Source organism: Ictalurus punctatus, chromosome 19, assembly GCF_001660625.3.
Source record: "Ictalurus punctatus breed USDA103 chromosome 19, Coco_2.0, whole genome shotgun sequence".
In the NCBI taxonomy this organism is placed as follows: Eukaryota; Metazoa; Chordata; class Actinopteri; order Siluriformes; family Ictaluridae; genus Ictalurus; species Ictalurus punctatus.
The window spans coordinates 23,581,058-23,596,437 of NC_030434.2; the positions used below are offsets into that span (position 1 = coordinate 23,581,058).

Consider the following 15,380-nt stretch of genomic DNA (forward strand, 5'->3'; position numbering starts at 1 on the left):
GGACGACCGAGGGACTCGTACACGACTATTACGAAAGTGCAAACATTCACTGACGCTCGGGAAGGTTACGATACGTTAAGAGTCGGGGGGGAGGTGGGATGTAAACTTTTGAACAGGATGATCGGTGATGATCGGTTATTATTATTCTATCTTCTGGGAAACATCTACATATTTTTTTGTAGCTTCTGAAGAGCAGTAGTGAATGATGAAAGTATATATCATTAGCTTGTATGTGAATAACTATCATTGAACAGATATACTTGCCTAAGACCCTAAGACTACCTGCTATGTCCGGCACCCTGGCTCCCATTATACACGTAACTAAAGCTGCTGGAGCCCCTAAAGGTCCAGTATGGAGTATCCTACAACCAGAGCTCTTTCGAGTCATCTCCCATTCACCCCGCTGTGAGAACTCCAAAAAAAACCCCCAAACCCAACAACGTTGGGTAAACACCAATACCGGCAATAAACTCCTTGCGAACGATTCAAAACCAGGAACTACGTCCCAGGAACTCACAAGAACAGGCTTATATTAACGTGCAAGTTCTAATACGTTATCTTTCCAATCAGCATATACGATATGGTGAAGGATGAGATGAGAAGCCAGGTACAGCTGCAGAGGTATGAGGGACCACCCTGTGTTCTGGCACTATCTATATGACTCTAGTGTACAGGGAAAGCTAAATTAGGGCATCACATCACTCTTCTGTAATCTCTCAGTTACCACACAGACATGAGCACACGTACGTACGTACGTACACACACACCCACTCACTCACCTCTGACCCCTCCAGCTGCCACTCTGCCTCTGGCTTCTTTCATCCTTTACAGCATGTCTTAGGAATTGTGGGATCAGTCATTCCACAGAAACGGGGTTGTTTATTATTCAGAATAAATAGAGATATCACTACAGCGTGTATCTAGACCCTTTAAAACAAGGACTTTTCTTTCTTTAAGCCAACAAAACAAGGCAATAATGTATAATGCTGCATCAAAGCATGAGCATGAACACATCAGCTCATTATATTACATATATATTGAGATTGATCATCATTGATATGGGTGCAATCCCTGGTATTGGGTATCTGACTGATTAAATACTCATACTTGTAGCGTAAACATCTGCCATTTAACCGATAACTCGTAACTAATATTAGCATAGCATTGACATTTTAGACACTGAGGTACTGGAATAGGTTAAGGTTTATTAGGTACTCCAGGAGGAAGGTTTATTAACAGAAATGAGTGATGGTAGGATCAGTAACTAATCAATAGTTATAATAAAAGAGTCGCAGTTAGCTAGTAGTTCCACAGGAGAAATTTAAGACTTGGTAATTACTGCGTAGTTAATAGTAAACGCCTACTAACATACTTACTGAGTCATTAACGAGTAGTAGTTGTTTGTAGTTAATAGGAATAAGGTAAGTGCTAATGAAGAACTACTCATTAGTTCCTGCTTAGTTACCTATGAGTTGTTGAACAGTGTTGTAAAGTGTTTCCATCTCTTTTGAGCGTGCAGTGATGTTACTATTTGACAGATATAATGTAATGTTTAGTTGATTTGATTGATTTTCTAGATGTTGTGCAATCATATTGCAGCGTGTTCATGGCCCCATTTCGCTCCAGGCAGTTAGTACTGCACCTAGTGGTCAAAAATGGGAAATGCAACAAGAAATAATAGAGGCCCATTAGGGCAGGAATCATGCTGCTGCATGCTCAGGGAAGGAGGAGAAGCAGTCAGGAAAGGTAATCGGGTTGCCACATTGGGTTAGTTTAAATATATATATATAACGCTGTAACCAAGATCGAATTTGATAGCAAATAATTGGAATTAAATACACAGAAAGGCAAAGTTTAAGAAAATGATGCGCAGATCATTTTCTAAGTTCTAATTTGTAAGATACGCGGTGTATTAAAAACTGACGTTTAGGAGAGGTAAGTGTTAGGGAGTGGATAATGTCTGTAAATCAGAAATACTTGTGAAATACTTGTTTTTCTATACAAAGGCTGAGAAAAAGAAGAAGAAAATGTCTTTTCCATTCCTTTCCAATGCCCAAGTTGTTTTTATTTTTTTTTTTTTTGGGGGGGGGGGGGGGGGGGGGGGGGTTAGTTTGAAGTCTATTGTGTGGATTTTAAGACATTTTGCCAGACATTTTCCTGAAAAAACAAAACAAAAACGTGTCAACCTTGGTCGATGAACGCCGTTGAACAAAGGTCAGTCTGAAAACCCACTCAAAACAAGCTGTTAGACTGTACACTGCATGGCTGAATGTTGTTGATTCTCAGTTATGGGGTTACTATAACATCAGTCGAGTGAGAGAGCCTCGAGACTTCATTTTGTTTGAGGTTATGTTGTTATTAATGTCGTCCTGCCCCCGCAAAATCTATGCTCACAAGCTGCTGGCGTCTCAGCGCGAGGAGTTCATTGCTTGCGGCACACGGGAACCGGCATAAACAGAGATAAATAAAAATGTTCCGGTATCGATGAATACTGATGAATAGTCTCAGTCGTTGTAATCACGTTCGTTTTCCACGTTTGCTCAGTTGAATCGGTCGTATTTCCCCCACGCCGGTGCGGACTAGGCCGCCGGCTGCTCCAGATCAGAGACAGAAACGTCTCCAGTCAGGTCGCAGGGAAGTATGGACGCACATCGGCTAGAGAGCAGAAAAGGAAAGAGCGAGAGAGGGAATAAAATGGACTTTGCATCATGAATGAGCCTGATTGATAGGCTGGAAAATACAGAATGAATAACTGATGAGGTTTGATGAAAAATAAATGTGTACTGTGTTATGCATAGCTTTCGTTTCTCTGAGCTGAGACACAAGAACACGCTGAGCATCTTAATATCACAGCACGTGAATATAAAGACATTTTGGTTGGATGTCCGCACGCATACGGTCTACACAGCAGTTCACAATTACCTCGACTAAAGCGTGACATTTTACAATTGTGAAAAGATCTCGTTTCTCTATAATCCAGTGTACATTTCTAGACTTGTATGCATGGTGGACAATCCATATAGTCTATACACGCTTAATAATAAACATAATACAAATGTCATTATTTAACAAAGAAGATGTTTATTTAAAATGTATGGAAGGAGTCTCCAGTAACAGTGCATTTCCCGCCATGGAAAACTCTTCCGGACGGCGGGTTTGCATTTCCCAGGTTCATGAAACATGATTAAGATGTAACTATAAAGGGATAAAAAGTACGACATGCTGTTCTTTACTGAATAAAAAATGTTAATCGCTGGCAAAGTGCTATGGTGTAAGAGGAATAAGCACTTCAGGATGTGTTGCTAAGGGAAAATAATCCAAATTTGGGTCGATAGCGGTTACACCTTTGGATCGGGTCGCGCCGTATCACGCCGTCATGAAGTGTTTGCCTTTTTTTTTTTTTTTTTTTAATACCTCAATGTTTGTTCAGCTGAAAAGAAAATGCACATCATCATCCATTCAAGTAAATAAAAACAATGCCACAAAAATCCTCACACTGGAGCTCGGAGAGCCACGACGTCACTCCCATCACCTCAGATGGCTGTGCGGGATGAACCATATTAAACAGGTGGAGAGACAGACCACTATTTGGATAATGGGGGGATTAAAAGAGATTAAAGAGATATTAGGAGTAAGAGTCAACCTCTGTAGGTCTGGTGTTCGCTTTGGGGTTGGCTTTCTCTTTATCCATCTAGCTCTTCTTTCTTTCATTCGCAATCTGTCTATCGTGCTGTTCTTTGTGGAATGTGGTCACGCTGTGGATCAGGTAATGGACTGACACTTTGACCTGAGCACTTTAACCTTTTCAGGGCTAAAGAAGGCGCTGTAAGCACTTTTCCTCTTTCACACACATGCACAAGTCATCTTCCGCTCTCTTTGTTGGTCACGTGGCCGATGGTGGTCATGTGGGGTATTCGCCATACACGCTGAAGACGCCGGTGTAATGATGATGATGACGATGACGATGATGTTGATGATCATGATCGTGTGCGTCGTATGTTTTCGTAACAGAACAAAATGAAAGAAAAAACTGGCACCGTGTCCTGAATAGCGCACAGGCTGCAAGGTCCGTAAGGCCTTGTCCTATTTCCCTGTTTGGGGTTCAGAAGAGCACTCTTCTATGCATCCTTAATCCTCTCGATAGGGGCACAGCAGCTGTCTCTGTGATTCCTCTTATACCACAGCAATTCGCTAACAAGGACAATTCTGGATTTATTAAAAAGCGAAATGTCATACTTACAAAAAATCACGTGACACGACCCTCCTCCCCTCCCCCCATTGGAGGAGACCAGGCATAATGATGATCTATTCTTTATATCTACGGGCGCGTCTCGTCATCCGGGACGCCGTTAAATCTCCGGCTCTCGGCGCCTCACCGAACAGAGCGGACGCAGGGAGAGGTGAGAGTGCAGCGGGAAAGCAAGACCTCGCGCTTGCAGGACAGATCTGGAGACATTTGGAAAGGACGTTTTTGGTTTGTCCAAAAAGTCGCCAGATTTGCCATCAGTCGCTTTTTTGTTGCAAAAATAAAGCCGCTAAAGGGGTCTGAAAAGTCGCTAAGTTGGCAACACCGGTCTGCACTGACAGCTGGATAAAAGGCAGGCTAAGCTCCGCCTCTCCCAGCAAAAAGAAAATACAGAGGGAGAAGGAATGCGCGGTTTTTCATTTGTGTACATCCTATTTGAAAAGCAATAAAATATGTTTTAAAAATACCCGAATGATGCCCTGTCTGTGTTTGCCCCCCCCCCTTTCTGATCCTTCCCCCCCAGGTTGAGAATCATCGATCTAAAGCAAATACTCGTATATACAGCACAACCTGTTTAAAGCTAAGAAGTGCTTTACTGTTGATGCTATGAGCAGCCATGTCCATTCCATGTCACTCGCTGAACCTGGAGTTGAGAAGACCATCTCGAGCCCATGAGTAGGGTTTCCAAGTCGACGGGGGCGCTTTCTTTCGTTTTTCCTAGTCCGGGGAAGGAAATTGGTGCAACAAGGAGTGGTGAAAAAAGGCACTACCCTAAATTTTGAGTCCGAATTGTGACCGTGCCACAGCTCTACCTGGCCCGGACTCTAACAGAACTAAACTTGGCTGTGTTCTCAGGGTAGGTGAGATGGCATACTCTCTCCGCTGTCAATCACAGCAACACTAATCGGTCATGGGTGTCTCTGAGCTCATGTACTCAAAAGAGGACTGACAGAGCTTTCCTTTGAGTGTGTTATACCACCTTTCGATGGAGCATGAGCAGGAACTCGGGGGGAAAAAAACGCAGGGGCTTTTACGTGTCTCAGAGGAATCATGTGTTAGCCTTCATCCTCCGCAGCTGGTAGCTATCATGTGCTAGAGGAGAGGGGTTTAAATAGAAACGACTAAAATCATTAGAAATGATCGTACGAACGTAAATGATAACCGTGTGAGCGGGATTTAAAAAACGGTCCAGCGCACATCTCTAAGCGAGATCACTGGAGCGATGGAGCTGAGGCTGAAGAACTGTCAGAGGCAGAATTCACACACCGTGCTGACATTTCTACTTCTGGTACCCAGTGTTTCCTTTCTTTCTGGAGGTATAGAGGCAGGTTTCTTACTTAAATTGATAGAACGGAAGAAAGGAAGAACTCTTTGGTTCTAGGCCACGCCCACTTTTGGGTTTGACACTAAAGAAACACAGATCCAAATACAGATCGTTACACCCTTAATCCACATCACCGCAATATCAGCAAAGTGTGGAGGTGAACTACGCTTTCTAAAGATAAACACACACACACACACACGCCTTATCTACACCAGTATGCACTCCACATTTCCTTTATTCAGCCCAAATATATATATATAAATATAAAAAAAACACTATTATCATCATTATGAATTGTGAATGATCTACATAACAAACAACAAATAGAGCTAAAGATGTGCAAGAGTGACACACGAGAAACACACAAACACACACTCACACACTTTTTGTTCGCCTCCTTACTGTCCTCCTCCCATCTAAACAGCTTTGAGAGGGCTGTAATTATGAGGAGGGAAGCGTGTATTTATAGAAAAGCAGGGATAAATGCTAGAACGACTAGCTGTGTGCCAGACTGTTATATTTAACATGCCCTGATGTCAACACCATCCTGGACCACTGCCATGCGTTCTTCATTTTATTACCGAAGAAGATGCTTCATACTGGTGAGGCACAGTGATGATGAAACCACACACACACACACACACCAAACACACAATAAACACACACCACACAAAGGATCTGTACAGAATCTTTGTGTGTTCTAAAAATGTAATTAAATGATTTGATCTTTTCATCAGAAACGGTGGGGGGGAAAATTACGATCAAGCTTCACAGGAACTTGCGACTTAAGATGTTGGCATTAAACCAAATATTATTTATTTATACGTTTTATATTATTTTATATGGGATTTTATTGAATATATATCATTAATATTGACGTATCTATCATATTACAGATGGCATTATACTACATGTTTCTTTATTAATCATATATATATATATATATATAGCTAAATGACTTACAAAACACTGTTTATTCCCGTAAACTCTCTCTCATGAAAAGCACTTACATTACAAATATGATAAATATAAATTATAAGCATAAAGTAAAAATGAAAATAAATAAATAAATAAATAAATAAATAAAATCAGTCCTAACAAAAATAGAATGAAGTCTCTTTATACTGAATGTAAGCACCCCCTTGAAAAAACACAAACTTTTCCAGATCTAATTCTTCAGACACACACTATCTGGCAAAAAATTTGCAGACACCCGACCATCACACTCATATGTCGTTCTTCCCCAGATTATTCCCAGAATGTTTGAAGCACACAGTCGTATAGAATGTGTTTGTATGTTCTAGCGTTTCAATTTATCTTCACTGGAACTAAGAGACCCAAACACCGTTCCAGCACTGTTCCGACGCCCCTGCGCCCCTGCGAGCTCCAGGGAGAACTCGAGTGTCCTGCACAGAGCCCTGACCTCAGCACCACTGAACACCTTTGTGGTGAACTAGAACTGGAGCTTCCTCGCCTGATATCGGTTCCTGACCTCACTAACGCTCTCGTAGCAGAACGAACACAAATCCCCACACAGCCACGGCCTAAAAACCTAATGCAAAGCCTTCCCAGAAGAGTGGAGGTTATTATAAGCGTACAGTGGGAATACATCCGGAATGAGATGTTCAGTAAACACGTATGAGTGTGATGGTCAAGTGTACACAAACGTATACATGGCAGTATAGTGTAACTACAGACTTGAATGCTATTTGTGAGATTTGCGCTTGAAAAAAAAAGACTTTTTTCTTGCGTAATATCGACTCGGGCACGGAGCAGGATTAGGTGCTAATGTCTGACGGACATGGAATGCCGTTTGAAGGCAGTGTTGCTCATCTCGAGGGCCGATTAGTTATAAATACATCTATGAATGAACGTAGAGTGAGACGTAAGCGTAGCCGATGAGTTCTCAGTCTGCTTAATGATAAATAGCGATTTAAAAGCCTGAAATCTCCTACATTTCATGCACATGATACGATTTCATGACCTCTATTTCTCAATAATCTCGCAAGGCTTCATTAAGTTGTGCACATAATATATATATATATATATAAAATAACCGAAATGCTAAATAAACGATGTGCCGGATCAAGTGCTCTTTTATAAGCTGCCAGAAGCCATGTTGTTCAATTCAACTGAATTTGCGATAAAGTAAAGCGATAAGTTTAGAAGCGGTTCATGCAGTGATGTATTGGCATTGGCATCTCCTCTTACGGTAGATGTTAGTTTCAGCGCTCCCTGCTGACTGTGCTGTAAAGACACGACGAATCGTATTATCCATCTGCTAACAGATCTCATCTTCGGTCTGGTGAGCTATAGACGAGACGAAAGAGAATTCCTCAGAGAGCCATGCTGAAGCGAAAGCGGGCGAGCTAAAGTTCCTTACCCAGAGCGAGGCGTATCAACCCCGCGTCTGACAGCGAGAGGAAGGGCAGACAACGCATCGTCCTCTGGGGATCAGCGTGGATGCAGTTATGTGTTAAAAAAAAAAAAAAAAGACCAGAAAAGAAAAGAAGAAGAAGAAGTAATGTGAGGAATGATCTGGAATCCAAAAACAGTCAGGAAAAACAACGATTGAGGTTTGCGCATGATTGTAAAATCATGTGAGGTTCCAGCGCCGGGTAATGGAGGCCCTGAGGGAGAGTGAGATATCAATCAAAGAGGCGTCGTTGTAATACGGGAACATGATGAAAAGCCAGATTGTGCGGTTGAGAGATTGTGTGTATCATGTTTTAGGTATGTTTGGAAAAAAGACTGCATCTTCATGCAGAGGGAGAGAGAGAGAGAGAGAGAGAGAGAGAGAGAGAGAGAGAGAGAGAGAGAATGTGAGAGAGAGAGAGAGAGAGAATGTGAGATAGAGAGAGAGAGAGAGAGAATGTGAGACAGAGAGAGAGAGATAGAGAGACAGAGAGAGAGAGAGAGAGAAAGCGAGAGAGAGTCTGATGGAGAGAGAGAAAGAGAGAGAGAGAGAGAGAGAGAGAGAGAGAGAGAGAGAGAAAGCGAGAGAGAGTCTGATGGAGAGAGAGAAAGAGAGAGAGAGAGAGAGAGAGAGAGAGAGAGAAAGCGAGAGAGAGTCTGATGGAGAGAGAGAAAGAGAGAGAGAAAGAGAGAGCTAGAGAGAGAGAGAGAGAGAAAGCGAGAGAGAGTCTGATGGAGAGAGAGAGAGAGAGAGAGAGAAAGCGAGAGAGAGTCTGATGGAGAGAGAGAGAGAGAGAGAGAGAGAGAGAGAGAGAGAGAGAGAGCGAGAGAGAGAGAGAGAGAGAGAGAGAGAGCGAGAGATACGGTGAGACTGGTTTTGACACTCTAGTTGATTGGGATTGGACTGGTCTGCGTTCGTCTGTTCTCATTAGGGAACGCGTGCCTCCTGTAGCGTAGCTGAATACAGCATTATATATGTATATATAGAGCGAGCGAGCGAGAGAGAGAGAGAGAGAGAGACATGTTACATGTGAACATATTACATGCCAACAACTGTTAGGGGGAAAAAAAACAAGAAGTATGATAATGATCTAATACTAAATAAAACCATAGACGGAATGGAAATAAAGGCTTTTTTAAATGATTATTTTAAAAATATATGAATTAATCGCAGCAGTAAAGCTTTGCCTTTTGATCTAGACACTGCGATGTTTTCTCGAAGCACTTCTGATGATGCTCCCATGCAGAAAAAAAGCTCATAGGGTATTTTTGCTCAGTAGATATAGGTTTCACTCAGTAAGACAAAAAATATATAGAGGGGGAAAACTGTCCTGCTGGCACTGAGTCCATCTCTTTTTTCTCTCTGTAATTCTAACACAAAATTTTAGGAGGAATATTGGTGACATAGGTGATACCACAAATGAGAATCCATGTTAAAACTCCTGTTAGCCAAGAGAAAGCTTTAAACAGAGATGATTTGCTATAGTAACTTATATTTTGTACAGCAGTCCTCGGTGCATAAAGCAATAGTTAAATATACGTCGTTAAACACGTCACTTCTGGGACACTTTCGTGAGCTTCTTTTCACACCGGACGCACTCGAGCAGCCGTTCAGGAGTGACTCGAAAAAGCAATCATTTTTCCCATCGGAATGTAATCTTTTCATTAATTCGTCTTCAGTACGCACTTTATCCTGGTCAGGGTCATGGTGGTGTTGGGGGTCTGTCCCAGGAACACTGGGCAAGGGCTCAGGTTTGAACTGGGGACCGACTGTTTATCCAGCCCTCTTCTTCTTGACGTTAGAACGTCTCGTCAAAAAGAAAAAGGAGCTTTAATGACTTTAAAACAACAATTTTAGGGAAACTGCGATGCTTTCAGACGTAATATCAGTACTGCATAGTGGCCGTTGGATTTAAAAATACTCAGAAAACTGACTTCGTCGTGTTACAGCGAACAGCCGCGCGGCTAGCCGTGGTACCCGCCCACGTGACTGCACATGCCGGAGTGTCCCCGGGTAAGACGCGGAACCCCAAGTTACTCCCGATGGTAAGTTAGCGCCTTGCGTGGCAGCTCTGCTACCATTGGTGTGTGAGAATGGGTGAATGAGAACCAGTGTAAAGCGCTTTGTAGAACGACTACGGTTAAAAAAGCGCTATATATATGCAGAACATTTAAGATCCAACCCAGGAAGTGAAGCATACACTGAAAAAAGAACTTGACCTTATTCATTTTCTCTTGTCTATTCCATTCAAACCAAAGTCTTTGGTTCAATTAAATATTTCGCAATTTAAAATACTTTAAAATAAACGTATCCCAATGAATTAAAGTCAGTTATTTTGAATGAAGCCTGCGTAGCTTGAGGCCCCGACTGCGTACATGCCCACTGTCCTTCCTGTTTATCCTGGACGAGAGCGGCCATCTTCTCCACTTCGGCATATCGCTCAATCTAGATTACTCCAGCTTTACTCATGACATTCTTCATCGACATAATTTATTCAAGTAGATGGAACATGATTGGACGAAGTCGTAAATACTCCCTTGAAGTAAAGTCTACTCGAAAATATGTGCACTGATATAACTTAAAAACAACGAAGAAATGTTGCTAAAAATATATACACCTGCGTGGTGAAAGATGTTAAATCCGTAACCTTTAAAGATTTTTTGGAGAACCCTAAATGCTTGTATGCAGAATGGTTCCAGAATGAACCCTTTAAGGAAGCTAAGAACCTTTAAATAACCCTCGAATTATATATATTTTTTTGAAGGTTTTGGCCTGTACCAAACTCCAACAGAAGCCCCAGACCAGCAATGAAAAGTAAGAACGACGCAAACGGAACCGCATTGTTAACCCCTGACCTCGCAGAACCACACGACAGTTCTAATTAGAACCGCATCAGGAAGCTATCAAAAAGTGTAGAAAGATAATCGTATAACGTAACGGTCTTCTCAGACCTACACAGTCCACCACATGCTTAAAAAAAATGCTCATATCTAGAACCCGTAAGTGTTCTTTGATTGTTCCACTGTGGAAAATGTTCTCCTTTAGAATCCTTAAGGTTCTGTATAGAACCCTACGACCGAGTGTTCAGAAAAGGTTCCAGCAGAAGCCTTTCAGGATATCAAAAACTATCCAAAGAACCCTTGAAGAAAATAAACAACAACAACAAAAACGCTTAAATCTAGAGTCCTTAAAGGTTCTGTCTCGAACCTTACCACGGCGTGTTTTCCTATTAGAAAGGATTTCAAGCAGATGTTTTACGATGCTAAGAGCCCTTAACCATCCAAATGACGTCACTAAACTCTCTGTAAGTCTAGAATCCTTAAGGTATCATCGATTGTAAAAGGTTCTATGTAGAACCGTGGGAAGTTAAGCAGAAGCGTGCGTTTCGGATGCTAAGAACCGTACACTATATAAAGATCTCTTGAAGAGATTGTTTTCTTCTTCTTCTCTTTATGATCCTCTTTGAATCGCATGTGGAATTCACCAGCTGGAAAAATGTAAAAGTACATTTTTGCTCGAACGAGTGATTGAATATGAATGGCTCGGCGATACCGAGAGAGCGAGAGAGAGAATATTAACCATCGCGAGGCGGTCATTAAACTGTACTGAACATTGAGGATGTTTGTGGAAAAAATAAGTCAGCGCTCTGAGATTAACCCTCCACCCTGTTTATGACTTTTCCCTCTGTGCACTTAAAGACCTCTGTACTCAGTCCGCGTTCACGCCCTTTACATGTACAGTAACTATAATACACTTTATTATCTTATTAATAATAAAACCAGCATCATAACGCACCGACTGCTCTGACTGAACTCACTGAACTCTACAAACGACCCAACCTACTGATCACAGGCCGAATTTCACTGCGACAAAACCAGCGGCCCTGAACCAGTGTGTGTGTGTGTGTGTGTGTGTGTGTGTGTGTGCATCAGAAATGCTGATGTTGAGAGAAAAACAGCTCCATACTTCCTAATAAGTGCAGCACAGTGGCTAACGACATGTGACCTAGTGTGTGTGTGTGTGTGTGTGCGTGTGTGTTTTGCTTCATTCAGCGTTTATTCAAAACGTCTAGGAGAACAGTTTAAGTTATAAATGAGAACCTCTCTGCTCTTCAGCGCCACGTGTTACGTGAACGGCTCGCTCTCATTCGACAAGTAAGGAATAACGCACAACAGGGCGTGCTGTTATAGGAAAAGCATCAACAACAGAGTGGTGTAGGTATTTTCCTATAACAGCACATCCCATAATAACCCCATTCCACTTACACCACATCGAACTGCCAACGACGATCATTTTTAACGTGTTAATTAACGATACAGCATACTGTACTTTTTATCCGTTTATAGTCACATTTTTAGAATGTTCTAGAAATGTTCGCTCGTTTCTGTTATGACCGTTATGTCATAGCAGCTGTAAACAGTCGCTCCCTCACCAGCATCTCTCTTTTTTTTGTCCCCCCTAAAGACCAAACATTTTAAAGCTGTAGCTCTGACTGTTACAAATCGCTGACACTGGAGACTCCTTCCGTGAACGTGAAATGTTGAACCTCAGCATTATCATCGTGTTAACTATCCGATTATGTAGAGCATCGACCATACAAGTCCTCGTGTGAGATATTGCTATAGAAACAATAACGTATTAGAACGAGTGCATTAATAATAATAAACCTTCGGACCAATCAGAATCGAGAATTCATCAGCACCGTGCTGTAATAGTCGCTAACATGTCCAAAAGGTTGTCTGGTACATGTCTCCTTTCTAATTGTTGTTTTTCTCTCTCACTGATCTCCTTTCATACAACACCATAGTGTGTTTGAGTTTGTGTGTGTGTGTGTGTTATTATTTTTTGTACACGGGTTCGAACCGTAACCCTTATTTACTGATCAGTAATCAGTAATTGTTATATTGCGGTTATAGTGTGATTGTTATATTATAGTTATAGTGTGATTGTTATATTATAGTTATAGTGTGATTGTTATATTATAGTTATAGTGTGATTGTTATATTATAGTTATAGTGTGATTGTTATATTGTAGTTATAGTGTGATTGTTATATTGTAGTTATAGTGTGATTGTTATATTGTAGTTATAGTGTGATTGTTATATTATAGTTATAGTGTGATTGTTATATTATAGTTATAGTGTGATTGTTATATTATAGTTATAGTGTGATTGTTATATTGTAGTTATAGTGTGATTGTTATATTGTAGTTATAGTGTGATTGTTATATTGTAGTTATAGTGTGATTGTTATATTATAGTTATAGTGTGATTGTTACATTATAGTTATAGTGTGATTGTTATATTATAGTTATAGTGTGATTGTTATATTGTAGTTATAGTGTGATTGTTATATTGTAGTTATAGTGTGATTGTTATATTGTAATTATAGTGTGATTGTTATATTATAGTTATAGTGTGATTGTTACATTATAGTTATAGTGTGATTGTTATATTATAGTTATAGTGTGATTGTTATATTGTAGTTATAGTGTGATTGTTATATTGTAGTTATAGTGTGATTGTTATATTGTAGTTATAGTGTGATTGTTATATTGTAATTATAGTGTGATTGTTATATTATAGTTATAGTGTGATTGTTATATTATAGTTATAGTGTGATTGTTATATTGTAATTATAGTGTGATTGTTATATTATAGTTATAGTGTGATTGTTATATTATAGTTATAGTGTGATTGTTATATTGTAGTTATAGTGTGATTGTTATATTGTAATTATAGTGTGATTGTTATATTATAGTTATAGTGTGATTGTTATATTGTAGTTATAGTGTGATTGTTATATTATAGTTATAGTGTGATTGTTATATTATAGTTATAGTGTGATTGTTATATTGTAATTATAGTGTGATTGTTATATTATAGTTATAGTGTGATTGTTATATTGTAGTTATAGTGTGATTGTTATATTGTAATTATAGTGTGATTGTTATATTGTAGTTATAGTGTGATTGTTATATTGTAGTTATAGTGTGATTGTTATATTGTAGTTATAGTGTGATTGTTATATTATAGTTATAGTGTGATTGTTATATTATAGTTATAGTGTGATTGTTATATTATAGTTATAGTGTGATTGTTATATTGTAGTTATAGTGTGATTGTTATATTGTAATTATAGTGTGATTGTTATATTGTAATTATAGTGTGATTGTTATATTATAGTTATAGTGTGATTGTTATATTATAGTTATAGTGTGATTGTTATATTGTAGTTATAGTGTGATTGTTATATTATAGTTATAGTGTGATTGTTATATTATAGTTATAGTGTGATTGTTATATTGTAGTTATAGTGTGATTGTTATATTGTAGTTATAGTGTGGTTGTTATATTATAGTTATAGTGTGATTGTTATATTATAGTTATAGTGTGATTGTTATATTGCGGTTATAGTGTGATTGTTATATTATAGTTATAGTGTGATTGTTATATTATAGTTATAGTGTGATTGTTATATTATAGTTATAGTGTGATTGTTATATTGTAGTTATAGTGTGATTGTTATATTATAGTTATAGTGTGATTGTTATATTGTAGTTATAGTGTGATTGTTATATTGTAGTTATAGTGTGATTGTTATATTATAGTTATAGTGTGATTGTTATATTGCGGTTATAGTGTGATTGTTATATTATAGTTATAGTGTGATTGTTATATTATAGTTATAGTGTGATTGTTATATTATAGTTATAGTGTGATTGTTATATTGTAATTATAGTGTGATTGTTATATTATAGTTATAGTGTGATTGTTATATTATAGTTATAGTGTGATTGTTATATTGTAATTATAGTGTGATTGTTATATTATAGTTATAGTGTGATTGTTATATTATAGTTATAGTGTGATTGTTATATTATAGTTATAGTGTGATTGTTATATTATAGTTATAGTGTGATTGTTATATTGTAATTATAGTGTGATTGTTATATTGTAATTATAGTGTGATTGTTATATTATAGTTATAGTGTGATTGTTATATTATAGTTATAGTGTGATTGTTATATTATAGTTATAGTGTGATTGTTATATTGTAGTTATAGTGTGATTGTTATATTGTAGTTATAGTGTGATTGTTATATTGTAATTATAGTGTGATTGTTATATTATAGTTATAGTGTGATTGTTATATTGTAGTTATAGTGTGATTGTTATATTATAGTTATAGTGTGATTGTTATATTGTAGTTATAGTGTGATTGTTATATTGTAGTTATAGTGTGATTGTTATATTATAGTTATAGTGTGATTGTTATATTGTAATTATAGTGTGATTGTTATATTGTAATTATAGTGTGATTGTTATATTATAGTTATAGTGTGATTGTTATATTATAGTTATAGTGTGATTGTTATATTGTAGTTATAGTGT

At 38.6% G+C, this 15,380-nt stretch overlaps 1 long non-coding RNA gene across 1 annotated transcript in view; it reads right to left on the reverse strand.

Moving 5' to 3' along the window:
• Positions 1 to 2,111: 2,111 nt before the first annotated feature.
• The window catches only part of LOC124629241 (uncharacterized), a 20,622-nt gene continuing 7,353 nt past the window's right edge, over positions 2,112 to 15,380 (reverse strand). The window contains exon 3 of the long non-coding RNA XR_006984179.2: positions 2,112 to 2,655. This is a non-coding gene — a long non-coding RNA (uncharacterized LOC124629241). The remainder of the gene's footprint in view (positions 2,656 to 15,380) is intronic.